Genomic DNA, 17,276 nt, shown 5'->3' with positions numbered 1-17,276 from the left:
GCATAATAACACTTCTCCCCACCCCCCTTTAAAGACAGAAATACAATGAAACAAAAGCCTGAATTATACATCAGTGTAGAAGCCAGGTATTTCGAATACAACTAGTATAGGTAAAAGATAGCTGTTTAAGCATAAATATTAAGCCCCAGTTTTAAATACCCATTTATACAGTATAATTCACTTTTACTGAGGTCCGTTGTTCTGGCAAATGCATATTTTCAAAGTCAGTGTGACATTAAAACAGCACAGTTGCAAGACGATTTGACACTGCTTGTGCTAATTGTCAAGGACAAGGACTGAATACCATAGCAACATGAAGGCACCATTGTTCACAATGCAGATAACAGCTAAGTCAGAAAAGCTAATGTTGCACATTGAAGATGGACGGCTTGCCATCAAATCAAATGTGTTTGAGTCTAACCCAAACCAATTAGGATTATATTGGGGTGTGATTAGATGACTTAAGACAGATATGAAAGTGTAGAACTGAAAAGTTTCCGCCCGCCATTTTAGTGTTGTCTGTCCTTAATTTCTGTCTTTGATTCTGTCAGTGTGTCTTTCTGTTGTGTTGTCTTTCTGTTAGTTTAGTCAGTTTTGTCCTTAATAGTCTCTGTTTGAGATGTCTTTTGGGGGTTCTGTCTTTGTGTTAGTGTCAGTGATATAGTGTATTTTTGACTTTGAGTTTGAGTTTAGCTGAAGATTAGCTCTCTCTCTCTTTTCATGTTTCATTGCCAGACTTTGACCTTTTAAAAGTTACTTTCGAGCTGTCTGCCTAAACAAAAAAAGATAATGTCTGTAATTCTCTGAAAGCTTCGAATTGTTTACGAATTGCCTTTTAAATGACTTTCAAATTGTAATCAAGCAACTACAAATAAAACAATTCTTTTTGGCACCTGAGAAGTTTTAACTGAAGTTTCTGCTGAGCCCCAGTATTCGCAAAGTACTACTGGTAACCGAATAGCAGAAATGATATAAATTCCTTCAACTTTACACAGTCGAATAATACTAGGAACCCAACAACTTGGCATAGTCCAGAAATATTACAAATCTTACAACTTGTCGTATTGCGCCAGGACTTTGATTCATCAACTAAGCTTCCCACAAACTTGGCGTAGTTCGGCAGGTTAAGATCCTATAAATTAAAGATTTCAACAATCAGTCTTTAAGGAGCTTTATGACTGCACTGTGATCTTCACAGTACCACTGATGACTCCATCACCTCTGGTGCTGCTTGACTTAGTTCTGTGCATTAATGTCCCTTTCCTGAAGTAGAGTCCACTGGAAGTCCAGGTACAACAGGAACCACTTCTTGTTGCATTTCCGCAGCTTCATTTTCTTCTATAGTGTTACCTGGAACCCCAAGTTTTGGCGCAGACGAGTATGATCTTGATGCCCGCAAACAACTTTTCCTTTGTTCAATTTCACCACCAAAGATACACGGGTACGGCCTCAATCGGGACCTTGGATTCATGTCGCATTACATTCACTCCCCACCATCTGGCCTGGGCTTGCAAAATCCTATCAACTGTCCTGGCTTGAGGACTTCCGGGTGCGGCGATGACCAGCTGAGTCGCACGTTTCGGCAGCTCCCGGTGAAACGGACTTTTGGGCTCTTGATAGGAGCCCCAACGGCAATTTTGACGGCTAAAAACACTGTGCGGTAAACCAGAAGGGAATCCCCCCTGGATACGGATGAAAAAAGGAGAAAGTGGCCGGATTGCAGTGGATCCTTTAGAACAGCGGCAAGGAAGGCAAGCAAAAACCAAGATGGCGTCGGAAGGTGGCAGTTTAACATGGGGCCCTGAACAACAAGAGTTCTTGAAATGCTGTGTGGAAGAGCTCAAAAAGGAAATGAAGAAAGAGCTGTTGGCCCCGATACTACAGGCGATCGAAGGGCTAAAGGAGGAACAAAAGACCCAGGAGCGGGAGCTTCGGGACGTGAAGGCAAAGGCAGCCGAGAATGAGGACGACATACAGGGCCTGGTGGTGAAGACGGAGATGCATGAGGCACATCAGAAACGATGTGTGGAAAGGTTGGAGGCACTGGAGAACAACGCAAGGAGGAACAACTTGAGGATTCTTGGTCTTCCGGAAGGTGCGGAGGGAGCGGATGTCGGGGCATATGTGAGCACGATGCTGCACTCGTTAATGGGAGCGGAGGCCCCGGCGGGTCCGTTGGAGGTGGAGGGAGCATACCGAGTGATGACGCGAGGACCGAGAGCAGGAGAAATTCCCAGAGCCATAGTGGTGAGATTCCTCCGTTTTAAGGATAGAGAAATGGTCCTTAGATGGACAAAGAAAACTCGGAGCAGTAAATGGGAGAACGCGGTGATCCGCGTTTATCAAGACTGGAGTGCGGAGGTGGCGAGAAGGAGGACGAGCTTTAATCGGGCCAAGGCGGTGCTTCATAAAAAGAAGATAAAATTTGGAATGCTGCAACCGGCAAGACTGTGGGTCACATATCGAGGGAGGCACCACTACTTTGAGACGGCGGATGAAGCGTGGACTTTTATTGTGGAAGAAAAACTGGAATGAGCGGGTTATTAAAAAGAACGTTTGAACAAAGTGGTGGGGCGAATGTGGGGGGCGAAGAGGGGGGTTAAAAGGGGGGAAAGAGGAGTTTTATGTACTAATCCTGCGATGTGGTAACTTTTCTCTCTTCCATAGGTGGTGATGGGGGAGGAGGGGAGGTGGAGGAGATGGGGCGTTGGCCATTGGGGGCGGGGCCAAGGGAGAAGTGCGGGCTTGGTTCCCGCGCTATGATAATCATGGCGGGAATAGAGAAGCAGGAAGGAGGGGGCGTCGCACGGTGCGAGCCGAGGTCACGGGGGGAAGCCGAGGTCGGCCAGAGTTTGCTGACTTCTGGGAGCAACATGGGGGGAGTAATTACGCTAGCGGGGGATCTAGCGGGGTGGGGGGTGGGAGGGGGGAATTACTGGGTTGCTGCTGCTGGGGAGAGGGGGGAGCTGGTATGGGAGGGGATGGGCGGGGGGGGCACCGCCTGGGGGAGATACAGCTGCGTGGGAACCGGGTGAGGAGCTGGAAAAAGGAGATGGCTAATCGACAAAGGGGGGGGGGGTAGGAAGCCCCCCAACCCGGCTGATCACGTGGAACGTGAGGGCTGAACGGGCCGATAAAGAGGGCACGGGTACTCGCACACCTTAAGAAACTTAAGGCAGATGTGGTTCTGTTACAGGAAACGCACCTGAAACTGATAGACCAGGTTAGGCTACGCAAAGGATGGGTGGGGCAGGTGTTCCATTCGGGGCTAGATGCGAAAAACAGGGGGGTGGCTATATTAGTGGGGAAGCGGGTAATGTTCGAGGCAAAGACTATAGTGGCGGATAACGGGGGCAGATACGTGGTGGTGAGTGGCAAACTACAGGGGGAGACGGTGGTTTTGGTAAACGTATATGCCCCGAACTGGGATGATGGCAATTTTATGAGGCGGATGCTAGGACGCATTCCAGACCTAGAGATGGGAAAGCTGATAATGGGGGGAGATTTTAATACGGTGTTGGAATCAGGGCTGGATAGGTCGAAGTCCAGGACTGGAAGGAGGCCGGCAGCAGCCAAGGTACTTAAAGATTTTATGGAGCAGATGGGAGGTGTAGTAGACCCGTGGAGATTTAGCAGACCTAGGAGTAAGGAGTTCTCGTTTTTCTCCTATGTCCATAAAGTCTCCTCGCGAATAGACTTTTTTGTGCTGGGAAGGGCGTTGATCCCGAAGGTGAGGGGAACGGAGTATACGGCTATAGCCATTTCGGATCACGCTCCACACTGGGTAGACTTGGAGATAGGGGAGGAAACAGGAGGGCGCCCACCCTGGAGAATGGACATGGGACTAATGGCAGATGAGGGGGTGTGTCTAAGGGTGAGGGGGTGCATTGAAAAGTACTTGGAACTCAATGATAATGGGGAGGTCCAGGTGGGAGTGGTCTGGGAGGCGCTGAAGGCAGTGGTTAGAGGGGAGCTGATATCAATAAGGGCACATAAAGGGAAGCAGGAGAGTAAGGAACGGGAGCGGTTTGAGGGTGGACAGACAATATGCGGAAGCACCGGAGGAGGGACTGTACAGGGAAAGGCAAAGGCTACATGTAGAATTTGACTTGCTGACTACGGGCACTGCAGAGGCACAATGGAGGAAGGCACAGGGTGTACAGTACGAATATGGGGAGAAGGCGAGCAGGTTGCTGGCACACCAATTGAGGAAAAGGGGAGCAGCGAGGGAAATAGGGGGAGTGAGGGATGAGGAAGGAGAGATGGAGCGGGGAGCGGAGAGAGTGAATGGAGTGTTCAAGACATTTTATAAAAAATTATATGAAGCTCAACCCCCGGATGGGAGGGAGAGAATGATGGGCTTTTTGGATCGGCTGGAATTTCCCAAGGTGGAAGAGCAGGAAAGGGTGGGACTGGGAGCACAGATCTAGATAGAAGTGGTGAAAGGAATTAGTAGCATGCAGGCGGGAAAGGCCCCGGGACCGGATGGATTCCCAGTCAAATTCTATAGAAAATATGTGGGCTTGCTCGCCCCGGTATTGACGAGGACCTTTAATGAGGCAAAGGAAAGGGGACAACTGCCCCCGACTATGTCTGAAGCAACGATATCGCTTCTCTTAAAGAAGGAAAAGGACCTGCTACAATGCGGGTCCTATAGACCTATTTCCCTCCTAAATGTAGATGCCAAGATCCTGGCCAAGGTAATGGCAATGAGAATAGAGGAATGTGTCCCGGGGGTGGTCCACGAGGACCAAACTGGGTTTGTGAAGGGGAGACAGCTGAACACGAATATACGGAGGCTGTTAGGGGTAATGATGATGCCCCCACCAGAGGGGGAAACGGAGATAGTAGTGGCGATGGATGCCGAGAAAGCATTTGATAGAGTGGAGTGGGATTATTTGTGGGAGGTGTTGAGGAGATTTGGTTTTGGAGAGGGGTATGTTAGATGGGTGCAGCTGTTGTATAGGGCCCCGATGGCGAGCGTGGTCACGAATGGACGGGGATCTGCATATTTTCGGCTCCATAGAGGGACAAGGCAGGGATGCCCTCTGTCCCCATTATTGTTTGCACTGGCGATTGAGCCCCTGGCGATAGCGTTGAGGGGTTCCAAGAATTGGAGGGGAGTACTTAGAGGAGGAGAAGAACATCGGGTACCTTTGTATGCGGACGATTTGTTACTATATGTGGCAGACCCGGCGGAGGGGATGCCAGAAATAATGCGGATACTTGGGGAGTTTGGGGATTTTTCAGGGTATAAATTGAACATGGGGAAAAGTGAGTTGTTTGTGGTGCATCCAGGCGAGCAGAGTAGAGAAATAGAGGACCTACCGTTGAGGAAGGTAACAAGGGACTTTCGTTACCTGGGGATCCAGATAGCCAAGAATTGGGGCATATTGCATAGGTTAAATTTAACGCGGTTGGTGGAACAAATGGAGGAGGATTTCAAGAGATGGGATATGGTATCCCTGTCACTGGCAGGGAGGGTGCAGGCGGTTAAGATGGTGGTCCTCCCGAGATTCCTCCTTGTGTTTCTGTGCCTCCCGGTGGTGATCACGAAGGCTTTTTTAAAAAGGATTGAAAAGAGCATCATGGGTTTTGTGTGGGCCGGGAAGACCCCGAGAGTGAGGAAGGGATTCTTACAGCGTAGCAGTGATAGGGGGGGGCTGGCACTACCGAGCCTAAGTGAGTATTATTGGGCCGCTAATATTTCAATGGTGAGTAAGTGGATGGGAGAGGAGGAGGGAGCAGCGTGGAAGAGATTAGAGAGGGCGTCCTGTAGGGGGACTAGCCTACAGGCTATGGTGACAGCCCCATTGCCGTTCTCACCGAGGAACTACACCACAAGCCCGGTGGTGGTGGCTACACTGAAGATTTGGGGACAGTGGAGACGGCATAGGGGAAAGACTGGAGCCTTGGGGGGGTCCCCGATAAGAAACAACCATAGGTTTGCCCCGGGGGGAATGGTTGGGGGATATGGAATGTGGCAAAGAGCAGGAATAACGCAACTGAAAGATCTGTTTGTGGATGGGAAGTTCGCGAGTCTGGGAGCGCTGACCGAGAAATATGGGTTGTCCCAAGGGAATGCATTCAGGTATATGCAACTGAGGGCTTTTGCGAGGCAACAGGTGAGGGAATTCCCGCAGCTCCCGACACAAGAGGTGCAGGACAGAGTGATCTCAAAGACATGGGTGGGGGATGGTAAGGTGTCAGATATATATAGGGAAATGAGGGACGAAGGGGAGACTATGGTAGATGAACTAAAAGGGAAATGGGAAGAAGAGCTGGGGGAGGAGATCGAGGAGCCCAGGATGGGGGGGGGGGGGGGGAGGGAGGAGGAACCAGAAGGACTCTCAGGGTTGTTAATATATACTGTATATGTATAGGTCGTTGCTACAGATAATTATATATTGGACTGTTAAATTATATTTTTGGAGAGTGTTACTTGTGATAAGGCAGTTGCCAATTAGGGTTAGTTTTCATTTTTGTTATTTATTATTTATTCATTTTCTGTTTATAAAATAGGTCATTGTTATTTGTGTTGTTATAATATTGTGTAAAGGATGCACAATGTACTGTGTTGGTTGACCAAAAATTTTCAATAAAATATTTTATTTTTAAAAAACTGTCCTGGCTTGAGACAACCCACACCTCTTTAACCTGTGATTGTCCCTCTCTCTCAGTCGCTCCATCTGGACCTGCAAAGACTTAATTACCTGCAAAGGCTCACATTCAAAGTATCGTTTTGCATCATTGACTTTGTCTATATAAGTGTTTCTGGAACCCACCTCTTCATTCACCTGAGGAAGCTGCGCTCCGCAAGCTAGTGATTCGAAACAGATCACTTTAACGTGGTTGGACTTTGACCTGGTGTTATAAAATGTCTTACTGTGCCCACCTCAGTTCAACGCCTGCATCTCCACATCAAAGATACTGGACCACTTTGATTAAGAATAACACCAGGTAGCCAACGCTAGTTACTGCCAAAATTCCTGCATAAACACAACCATTCGGGTTAAAACGTCTCTCCTTTGTATGATAATCATGTCTCTCCTTTTGCTTTTCTCGTCTCCTGCCCACTTTTGCTTTCACATCTGGATGTAGCAGATCCAGGTGAGACTTCAGAACTCTACCCATTAATAATTCAGTTGGTGAGAGACACGTAGTTGTTTGTAGAGTGATGCAATATTGAAATAAGAACCCAGAGAGCTTTGTCCCATCTGCTATCCTCTTCAAACCTTCCTTCGATGTCTAAAGTCTCGGCCAAGAATGATCAGGCCACCCCCAAAGATGCGATGGTGCTATATTGTCATGCAGAACAGATTTCATTTTGTTCTCCAGATCCTGGTCCATATTCGGCCACCAAACATATGACCTGGCTAGACTTTTCATTCGATAGGCACCTGGAAGAGACTCATGAATTTCATTCATTACTTGCGAATGACCAGGGGTGGAAATTACAACTCTTGACCCCCACAGTATGCAACCATCCTGCATTTTTAACCTGTCATTGAGCCTCACGTAAGGCTTCAACCCACCATCTTCCATGATAGATGATTATCCTTGCATCAGAAATCTTTTAACTTGTGACAGAATGGGATCTCTGTCTGTCTTTTGCTTCATTTGTTTAGTACTCACTGGAGATTGGGCAAGTATCTCTAGTAAGAAAATCGTTTCAGGAGGACACAATACCTGGGTTGGCAAATCCAGTAAAGGGAGACGACTGAAAGATCCCCCGTTAGCATTATCTTTCCCTGCCCTGTATACGATACTGTACTGATACGCTGGCAATGTCCTTCCTTGCCCTGTACATGATGCTGTACTAATATACTGACAATATCCTTCTCTGCCCTATACATGATGCTGTACTGAAACGCTGACAATGTCCTTCCCTGCCCTGTATATGATGCTGTACTGATACGCTGACAATGTAAGCGCCCAGTGCTGTATTCTTGCTGAGGCCATGGGAGGAATACATTTCGACTCATTGAAAAGACTCATCAACGGCTTGTGGTCAGTACATATGATGAACGAATGACCATAGAGGTACTGGAATCTTTTTACCCCAAATACCATAGCGAGACCTTCTTTGTCCAACTGTGAATACCCCTTTTCATACTTTGTCTTCGTTCCAGATGCAAAACCACTGGTTTTTTTGGACCTGTCCTTCATTACATGCAAATCTACCGCCCCCACACCATAGGGTGAGGCATCGCACAACAGAATAAGTTCCCTGTCTGGATCAAAACTAGCAGATTTCTCGATTATTACAGCGATTTCACATCTTTGAAAGCCTTTCTCTGTGTAAACTCCCACTTCCATTTGTTTCTTTATGCCGCTCTCTCTTTCAGAACCCTGGGGTGTAGTCCATCCGGTCCAGGTGATTTATCCACCTTCAGATCTTTCAGTTTCCCCAGGATCTTCTTAGTGATGGCCACTGCACTCACCTCTGCCCCCTGATTCTCCTGGAGCTCTGGCATTCCACTGGTGTCTTCCACCGTGAAGACTGATGCAAAGTAACTATTCAGTTCCTCTGTCATTTCTTTGTTTCCTATTACTACTTCTCCAGCCACATTTTCCAGAGATCCAATGTCTATTTTTGCCTCTCTCTTACCTTTTATATATTGAAAAAAATTCTTCCTTTCTTCCGTTATATTACTAGCTAGCTTGCACTGATATTTCATCTTCTCGCCACTTATTGCTTTTTTAGTTGTCCTTTGCTCGCTTTTAAAGGCTTCCTAATCCTCTGGCTTCCCACTAATCCTCGCTACCTTGTCTGCTTTTTCTTTTTCTTTTATGCTGTTCTTGACTTCCTGCGTCCACCATGGATGCCTTGTCCTCCCCTTACCATGTTTCCTCCTCCTTGGATTGAATTTCTGTTGTGCCTCCAGAATAACCCCCAAAAACTCCTGCCATTGCTGTTCCACTGTCTTCCCTGCTAGGCTCCTTTTCCAATCAATTCTGGCCAGCTCCTTCCTCATGTCTTTGTAGTTACCCTTATTTAACTATAATACCGTTATCTGATTCCAGCTTCTCCCTCTCAAACTGCAGGGTAAATTCTATCATACTGCGGTCACTGCTCCCTAAGGGTTCCTCAACTCTACCCACAGAGCAGAAGGTCTGTGGGCTGATGCCCTCGGTAGGGTTAATTCCTCTTCCTCGTGTGCCAGGCTGAGTCTGATACAATTTAAGGTGGTTCATAGAGCGCACTTGACGGGGGCGAGGTTGAGTAGGTTTTTTTGGGTAGAGGACAGATGTGGAAGGTGCTCAGGGAGCCCGGCGAACCATGTCCATATGTTTTGGTCATGCCTGGCAGTGGAGGGGTTCTGGAGAGGAGTGGCGGGAGCAATATCTCAGGTGGTGAAAGTCCGGGTCAAGCCAAGCTGGGGGCTCGCAATATTTGGAGCAGTGGACGAGCCGGGAGTGCAGGAGGCGAAAGAGGCCGGCATTCTGGCCTTTGCGTCCCTCGTAGCCCGGCGAAGGATCTTGCTAATGTGGAAGGAGGCGAAGCCCCCCCAGCGTGGAGGCCTGGATAAATGACATGGCTGGGTTCATAAAACTGGAGAGGATAAAGTTTGCCTTGAGAAGGTCTGCGCAGGGGTTCTACAGGCGGTGGCAACCGTTCCTAGACTATCTCGCGGAGCGTTAGAGGACGGTCGGTCAGCAGCAGCAGCAACCTAGGGGGGGGGGGGGCGTAGGGAATGGGGGATTGCCTGGGAGGGTGGATGAGCAAGAGATAACATGAAGTGTTGGGGAAACTGGCACGTGCGGGAGAGAGCCAGTGTACAAAGCTATGTAAACATATCAGTTTGCCATGTATATATCTTGCTCTGTGCGATTTCTTGTTATTTTGTTACGGCGGGGGGGGGGTTATTGTTTGTAAGGGAGAAAAATTGTGTTAAAAAACTTGAATAAATATATATATTTTTAAAAAAACTCTACCCACAGAGATTCAATGCCTTCTGATCCAATATCTCTCCTTACTATCAATTTAACTTCATTCCTTACTAACAATGCAACCTAGCCCCCTTTGCTCATCTGCCTGTCCTTTCGATAAGACACGTATCCTTATATATTTAGATCCCTGCCCTGAACCCTTTGCAGCCACGTCTCTTGTGGTGCCCACAACATCTTACCGGCCAATTTCAATGTGCACAACAAGCTCATTTACCTTGTTCTGCATACTGCGCACATTCAGGTACAACACCCTCAATCCTGCATTGACCACTTCCCTTCTCACACTCGTCACCTTTTTTGCTCTGCCTGAGGATGATGTTGTTCTCTAATTTTTGTTCTCTATTTCCCCTTCAGTTATTACTCCTTCTAAGCGAACGCTGTGGTTACGACCCCCTTGCCATACTAGTTTAAATCCTCCCGAGTGATTCCAGCAAATCTCCCAGCCAGGATATTGGTACCCCTCGAGTATAGATGCAACCCATCCTTCTTGTACAGGTCCCACCTGCCCCGAAGAGATTCCAATGGTCCAGAAATCTGAAACCCTCCCTCCTACACCACCACTTTAGCCACGTGTTTAGCTGCACTATTCGCCTATTTCTTTTTAAAAAAATATTTTTATTGAAGCATTTGCAAAATTTTTATAACAATAACAAACAAAACAATAATAACATAAACATCAACATGGTAAACTAGACATTTCCCACCCAACCTCTTCTGTACATCCCTTAACCATATTGCACCTACCCGCCCCCCTCCCCCCTTCAGAATGCTGCTTCTGCTGACATTTTAATTTTCCCCGAGAAAGTCGACGAACGGCTGCCACCTCCGAGAGAACCCCAGCATTGACCCTCTCAAGGCAATCTTTATTTTCTCGAGACTGAGAAACCCAGCCATGTCACTGACCCAAGTCTCCACACTCGGGGGCTTCGAGTCCCTCCACATTAAAAGGATCCGTCTCCGGGCTACCAGGGAGGCAAAGGCCAAAACGTCGGCCTCTTTCACTCCCTGAACTCCCGGGTCTTCTGACACTCCAAAGATCGCTATCTATGGACTCGGCACCACCCGCGTACCTAGCACCTTGGACATTGCCTTGGCAAACCCCTGCCAGAATCCTCCAAGCTTCGGGCATGCCCAAAACATATGGACATGGTTTGCTGGGCTTCCCACACACCTCGCACATCTATCTTCTACCCTGAAAAACTTGCTCATCCTCACCGCCGTCATATGTGCCCGGTGTACCACCTTAAACTGTATTAGACTGAGCCCAGCACATGATGAGGAGGAATTAACCCTGCTGAGGGCGTCCGCCCACAGACCCGCCTCTAACTCCCCACCTAACTCCTCCTCCCACTTGCCCTTCAGTTCCTCCACCGGGGTCTCCTCCGCCTCCAACAACTCCTGATAGATATCCAACACTTTCCCCTCCCCCACCCCAGTACCGGACGCTACTCTGTCCTGTATCCCCCGTGGCGGGATCAACTGGAAAGCCAACAGCGGTTTCCTCAGAAAGTCCTGGACTTGTAAATATCTGAAACCGTTCCCCGGCGGCAGCTTGAACTTATCCTCCAGCGCCTTCAGACTGGGAAAGCTCCCGTCTATGATTAGATCTCCCATCCGTCTAATTCCTGCTCTCTGCCAACTTCGGAACCCGCCATCTATCCTACCCGGCGCGAACCTGTGGTTGTTGCAAATTGGGGTCCAGACTGATGCACCCTCCACCTTCTTATACCTCCTCCATTGCCCCCAGATCCTCAATGCCACCACCACCGGACTAGCAGAGGTGCCGTTACCAGTGCTCCCAAACTGGTGCCTTTGCATGACGCCGCCTCCATCTGCTCCCATGCCGAATCCTCCCCCATTACCCACTTCCTAATCATCGCTATATTTGCCGCCCAGTAGTAGTTGCAAAAGTTCAGCAGCGCCAACCCATCCTCCCCCCGAATGCGCTCCAACAACATTTTCTTCACCCGATGGTTTTATTCGCCCATACAAAGCCCAAAATAATCTTGTTTACCCGCTTGAAAAAGGCCTTAAGGATGAAGATGGGGAGGCACTGGAAGACAAACAAAAATCTGGGGAGCACCGTCATTTTCACGGTCTGCACCCTCCCCGCCAGCGATAGCGGGAGCATATCCCATCTTTTAAAGTCCCCCTCCATTTGCTCCACCAGCCGGGTTAGGTTGAGCCTGTGTAATGCCTCCCATTTCTGAGCCACCTGTATTCCCAGGTAGCGAAAGCGCCTCTCTACCATCCCGAGTGGCAGCTCCTTCAGTCTTCTCTCCTGCCCCTTGCCTGGATCACAAACAATTCACTTTTTCCCATGTTCAATTTGTACCCAGAGAACCTGCCAAATTCCCCCAAGATCTGCATAACCTCCCCATCCCCTCCACCGGGTCCGAGATGTATAAGAGCAAATCGTCCGTGTACAGCGAAACCCGATGCTCCCCCCCCCGAACCAGCCCCTGCCACTTCCTTGATGCTCTCAGCGCCATGGCCAACGGCTCTATAGCCAGAGCGAACAGCAATGGGGAGAGGGGGCACCGCTGCCTTGTCCTTCGGTGTAGCTTAAAGTACCCTGACCTCAGCCGGTTCGTGCACACACTCGCTACCGGCACCTGGTAGAGCAATCGCACCCAGTCGATGAAGCCCTCACCAAACCCAAACCTTCCCAGCGTCTCCCAAAGATACTCCCACTCCACCCGATCAAAAGCCATCTCCGTGTCCATCACAACCACCATCTCCGCCTCTTCTCCTTCTGAGGGCATCATAATTACATTCAAAAGCCTCCGAATGTTAGCATTGAGCTGTCTATCCTTAACAAATCCGGTTTGGTCCTCCCCTATCACCCCCGGGACACAGTCTTCTATCCTCGTGGCCAAAATCTTAGCCAGCAGCTTGGCATCTATATTCAAAAGCGAGATCGGCCTATATGACCCACATTGCTCCGGGTCTTTTTCTCGTTTAAGGATGAGCAAAATCGAGGCCTGCAACATCGTTGGGGGGTGGATTCCCCTCTCTTTAGCCTCATTAAAGGTCCTCATCAGTAGTGGGCACACCTCTGAGAACTTCTTATAGAATTCTACCAGGTAACCGTCCAGCCCCGGAGCCTTGCCCGACTGCATGCCCTCCAGTCCTTTAACAATTTCCTCTGCTTCAATCGGGGCCCCCAGCCCCTCGACCAGGTCCTCCCCCACCCTCGGAAACCTCAACTGATCCAGGAACTGCCTCATCCCTTCTACACCAGGCGGGGGTTCCAACTCATATAGTTTGCTATAAAATTCTTTAAAAACGTCGTTCACCCCCCCTGAGTCCAAGACCCTATTCCTTACTCTCCCAAATATCCCTGGCCGCTTCTCTCTTCCTAAGCTGGTGCGCCAACATCCTGCTCGCCTTTTCCCCATATTCGTAGGCCGCCTCCCTCGCTCACCTCAACTGCTCCACCGCCCTCCCCGTGGTCAACAACTCAAACTCTGCGTGTAGTTTCCGACGCTCCCTCAAGAGCCCTGCGTCCAGGGCCTCCGCATATCTCCTATCCACTCGAAGTATCTCCTCCACTAATCTCTCCCTCTCTGCTCGTTCCACCTTTTCTCTGTGGGACCGAATCAAAATTAGTTCCCCTCTTACAATTGCTTTCAGAGCCTCCCAAACCACTGCTGCTGATACCTCACCCATATCGTTTGTATCCAGGTAATTCTGAATGGACTTATTCACCCGCCCGCAGACCGCTTCGTCCGCTAACAACCCCACATCCAGTCTCCAGAGCGGGCACTGCCCTCTCTCCTCACTCACCCCCAAATCACCCAATGCGGGGTATGATCAGAGACTGCAATTGCCGAATACTCCGTCCCCGCCACCTTCGGAATTAGCGCCCTGCTTAGAACAAAAAAAAATCAATGCGAGAGTAAACTTTATGGACATGAGAAAAAAACGAAAACTCCCTCGCCCTCGGCTGTTCGAATCTCCACGGGTCTACACGCTCCATCTGCTCCATAAAACCCCTCAATTCCTTTGTCACGGCAGGCCTCCTTCCAGTCCTGGATTTTGACCGGTCCAGATCGGGATCCACGATCGTGCCCATAAGTCCCCTCCCATGATCAAGTCATGAGACTCTAGGTCTGGGATCTTGCCTAACACCCGTCTCAAAAATCCCACATTGGCCCAGTTCGGAGCCTATACGTTTACAAGCACCACCCGTACACCCTCCAGCTTCCCACTGTAGCCATCTGGGATGGCGACTTTCAGCATATAAAATGGATACTCGCAGAGCATACAGGGAAAAATGGACAACGCAAAGTAACAAGCAGGCACAGAGCCTGAATGTCTATTTAGAAGACAGACTGCAAACAGAACCAAAACCCTTGGCCGATTTGCACATTGATGGCCCATCTCCGACAAACAAAAGACTAGTGCTCAGGTAGCCAATACCGTCCCAGACATTCCGGCGCCACTACCCCAGCAAGAAGATACAAACAAAGCAAGGCCAACGGCCACTTAGGACTCGCCCAGCCATCAAGGCACCCGCCCCTTTATTGGCTCAGATCGATGGCGGTGATCGAGAAGCTGCCCAATTTATTGGGACCAAGTTTAAGGCCCACCTAAAAGCACGCGAAGACCCCCCCCCCGGAGTATAAGAAGGAACCCCGCCATGTGTTCGCTCTCTTGGATTCGGCTCTCAACTGGAGAGACCCCTCCACCTGCACCACCAGAAGCAAGTTCAAGTTCAACGCTCGCTACCAGACAGCCGATCATAGCTACACTCCTGCAACCTCTTCAAACTCAACAGCCTCAGATCCGAACAATGGCCACTGTTCCTCTGACCTAAGCGGGCACCCGAAGTTAAGTATAGGTGTTAGTGATAGACATAGTTTAGCCTGTAGTGTTATTGTGCATGAGTAAACCATACTGTGTGTAAATAAAGTACCATTGACTTTGAACTAACTAACTGGTGTATTGGCTCTTTGATCGATATTCGGTTGAACCTGGTGGCGGTATCAAGAGATACCTGGCGACTCTGAAAAGCATATTCATAATTAAGATTAAGAAAGGCAACCTTATTAACCACCATATTTATAGCCACTAAAAGATAGCAACACCACTCACCATAATATATCTACCCCCCTTATCTGCCACATTTTTTCCAGGCTCAAACGCCACCCGCTTGCTGATCAATATCGCTACCCCCCTGGTCTCTGAGTCCAGCCCAGGGTGAAACACCTGACCAACCCACCCCTTTCTCAATCTCGTCTGATCAATAATCTTTAGATGTGTCTCCTGAAGCATTGCTACGTCTGCCTTCAGCCCCTTTAAATGCACAAAACTCGAGTCCTTTTGACCGGCCCATTCAAACCCCTCACATTCCACGTAATCAGCCTGAACGGGGGGCTGCACCCCCCCTGCTGCCCCCCCACCGCCCGCTGCTCCCCCCCCCCCCCCGCCCTTCCCCCTCCCCGCCCACTAGCCATAACCTTTTTTTGGCCAGCCCAGAACCCGCGCTTCCCCACAAGCAGCAACCACCCTCGACTTCCCTTTTGTTCCCCGATAATAGTTCCTCCCCTGTCAGCAAAGCAACCTCCCCTCTCTCCCCCATAACAGCCCCCAAAACCTAATCCCCCAGGTCAAGCACCATCTTAGCACATGTGCACCCCCCACCATGCTTCCGAGAGAGTCAGCTGACCCATGCTGACCCCGACAGCCCCCGCCCTTGGTGCCAAACAGTCTGGCTCCCTATTGTTCGAACCCCTCTCCTGACATGCATAAACCATTTAAAAACATTGCAGTCCCCAGTAAGTAAACAACCTCAAGTAAAATAAATTAATATAAACCAATGCAGAAACAATCGCTTGAAACCAGACCCAACCTCCCACAGAATAGCACCAACTTCGAGGCCCCCCTCCCCGCTCCGCATCCAATCTCTGCAAAAACAAAGCACCCTCAAACCACCACCCCAGCCCAATACTTAACCCAGAACCACATACAGTCTTATTTGAACCGATACAAGAATTACAAAAATTACAAACCACATAACTCCTTCAAGACTTAAGTGTCCTTTAAGACGGTTCCAACTTCCTTTCCTTGATAAAGGACCATACATCGCCGGTGCCTCAAAGTAAAAGTGCCGGTTTTGTGCGTTATCCGCAACCGCACTGGATTCAGCATCCCGAATTTCACCCCCTTCTTGAAGAGGATCATCTTCACCCGGTTAAACTCAGCACATCTCTTGGCCAGCTCCGCTCCCAGGTCCTGGTAGATGCGCACCTTGCTGTTCTCCCATCTGCTGCTCCGCTCTTTCTTGGCCCACTGCAAGACAAGTTCTTTGTCCGAAAAACGGTGGAAACACACCACCATGGCCCTTGGCGGGTCATTCGTCTTAGGCTTCCTTGCAAGGGCTTGATGCACTCCGTCCACTTCCAGAAGCCGAGAAAACGCCCCGGGCCCCAGCAGCGTCTCCAGCATGCTCGCCACATATGCTCCCGCATTCGCCCCCTCAATTCCTTCAGGGAGGCCAACGATTCTTAAGATCTGCCTCCTGGACCTGTTCTCCAGGTCCTCCAACTTCTCTTGCATTCTCTTGTGGCGCTCATCCAACACCTCCACCTTATGCTCCAGCACAGTTAGATAGCCCTCCTGGTTGGACAACTTCAGCTCAATATTTGTATCGCTTTCCTTTGGGCCGCCTGATTCAAAACCACTTGATCGATCGCAGCCTTGATCGGGTCCAGCGATTCTTTTTTCAGCTCAGCGAAACAGTCCTTAAAGAACTTCATCTGTTGCTCCTTAGACCACTGAGCCATCGCCCCCTGGTCCTGACCCTCCGCCATGCTGCGCCGCGGTACCAGCTCCAACTGCTTCACTCTATCCGGGCTGAGTCTTTTCACACAAACACTTCTAGTCCAATTAGCCATACATCGGAGGGGGAATCCTTCTTAATATCGTCCACTACACCGATTTATCCCCTCAAGTTTGAGAAAAGTCGGGAAAAAAGGTCCGAAAGTACGTTTCAGGCAGGAGCTATCGAATGCGCGACCCACTCCTCCATGGTCGCCACCGGAAGTCCCTATTCGCCTATTTCTAGCCTCACTGGTACGTGGCACCGGGAGTAATCCTGAGATTACAACCCGAGAGGTCCTGCTTTTTAGCTTACTGCCTAACCCCCTGAACTCCTTCTGCAGGACCTCATCACTCTTCCAGCCTATGTCATTAGTTCCTGTGTGTACTACCACCTCTAGCTTTTGGATGGATGGATTTGTTTATTGTCATGTGTACCGAGGTACAGTGAAAAGTATTTTTCTGCAAGCAGCTCAAACAGATTATTAAGTACATGA

General features: G+C 49.4%; 1 protein-coding gene across 5 annotated transcripts in view; it reads right to left on the bottom strand.

Annotated features, from left to right (window-relative positions):
• The window catches only part of ankdd1a (ankyrin repeat and death domain containing 1A), a 205,058-nt gene that overhangs the window by 94,600 nt on the left and 93,182 nt on the right, over window positions 1-17,276 (bottom strand). The window lies entirely within an intron of this gene.

This window comes from Scyliorhinus torazame, chromosome 12 (genome assembly GCF_047496885.1).
Source record: "Scyliorhinus torazame isolate Kashiwa2021f chromosome 12, sScyTor2.1, whole genome shotgun sequence".
NCBI lineage: Eukaryota > Metazoa > Chordata > Chondrichthyes > Carcharhiniformes > Scyliorhinidae > Scyliorhinus > Scyliorhinus torazame.
The sequence above is the reverse complement of the archived record's forward strand: the minus strand, read 5'-3'. Positions and strand labels throughout refer to the sequence as shown.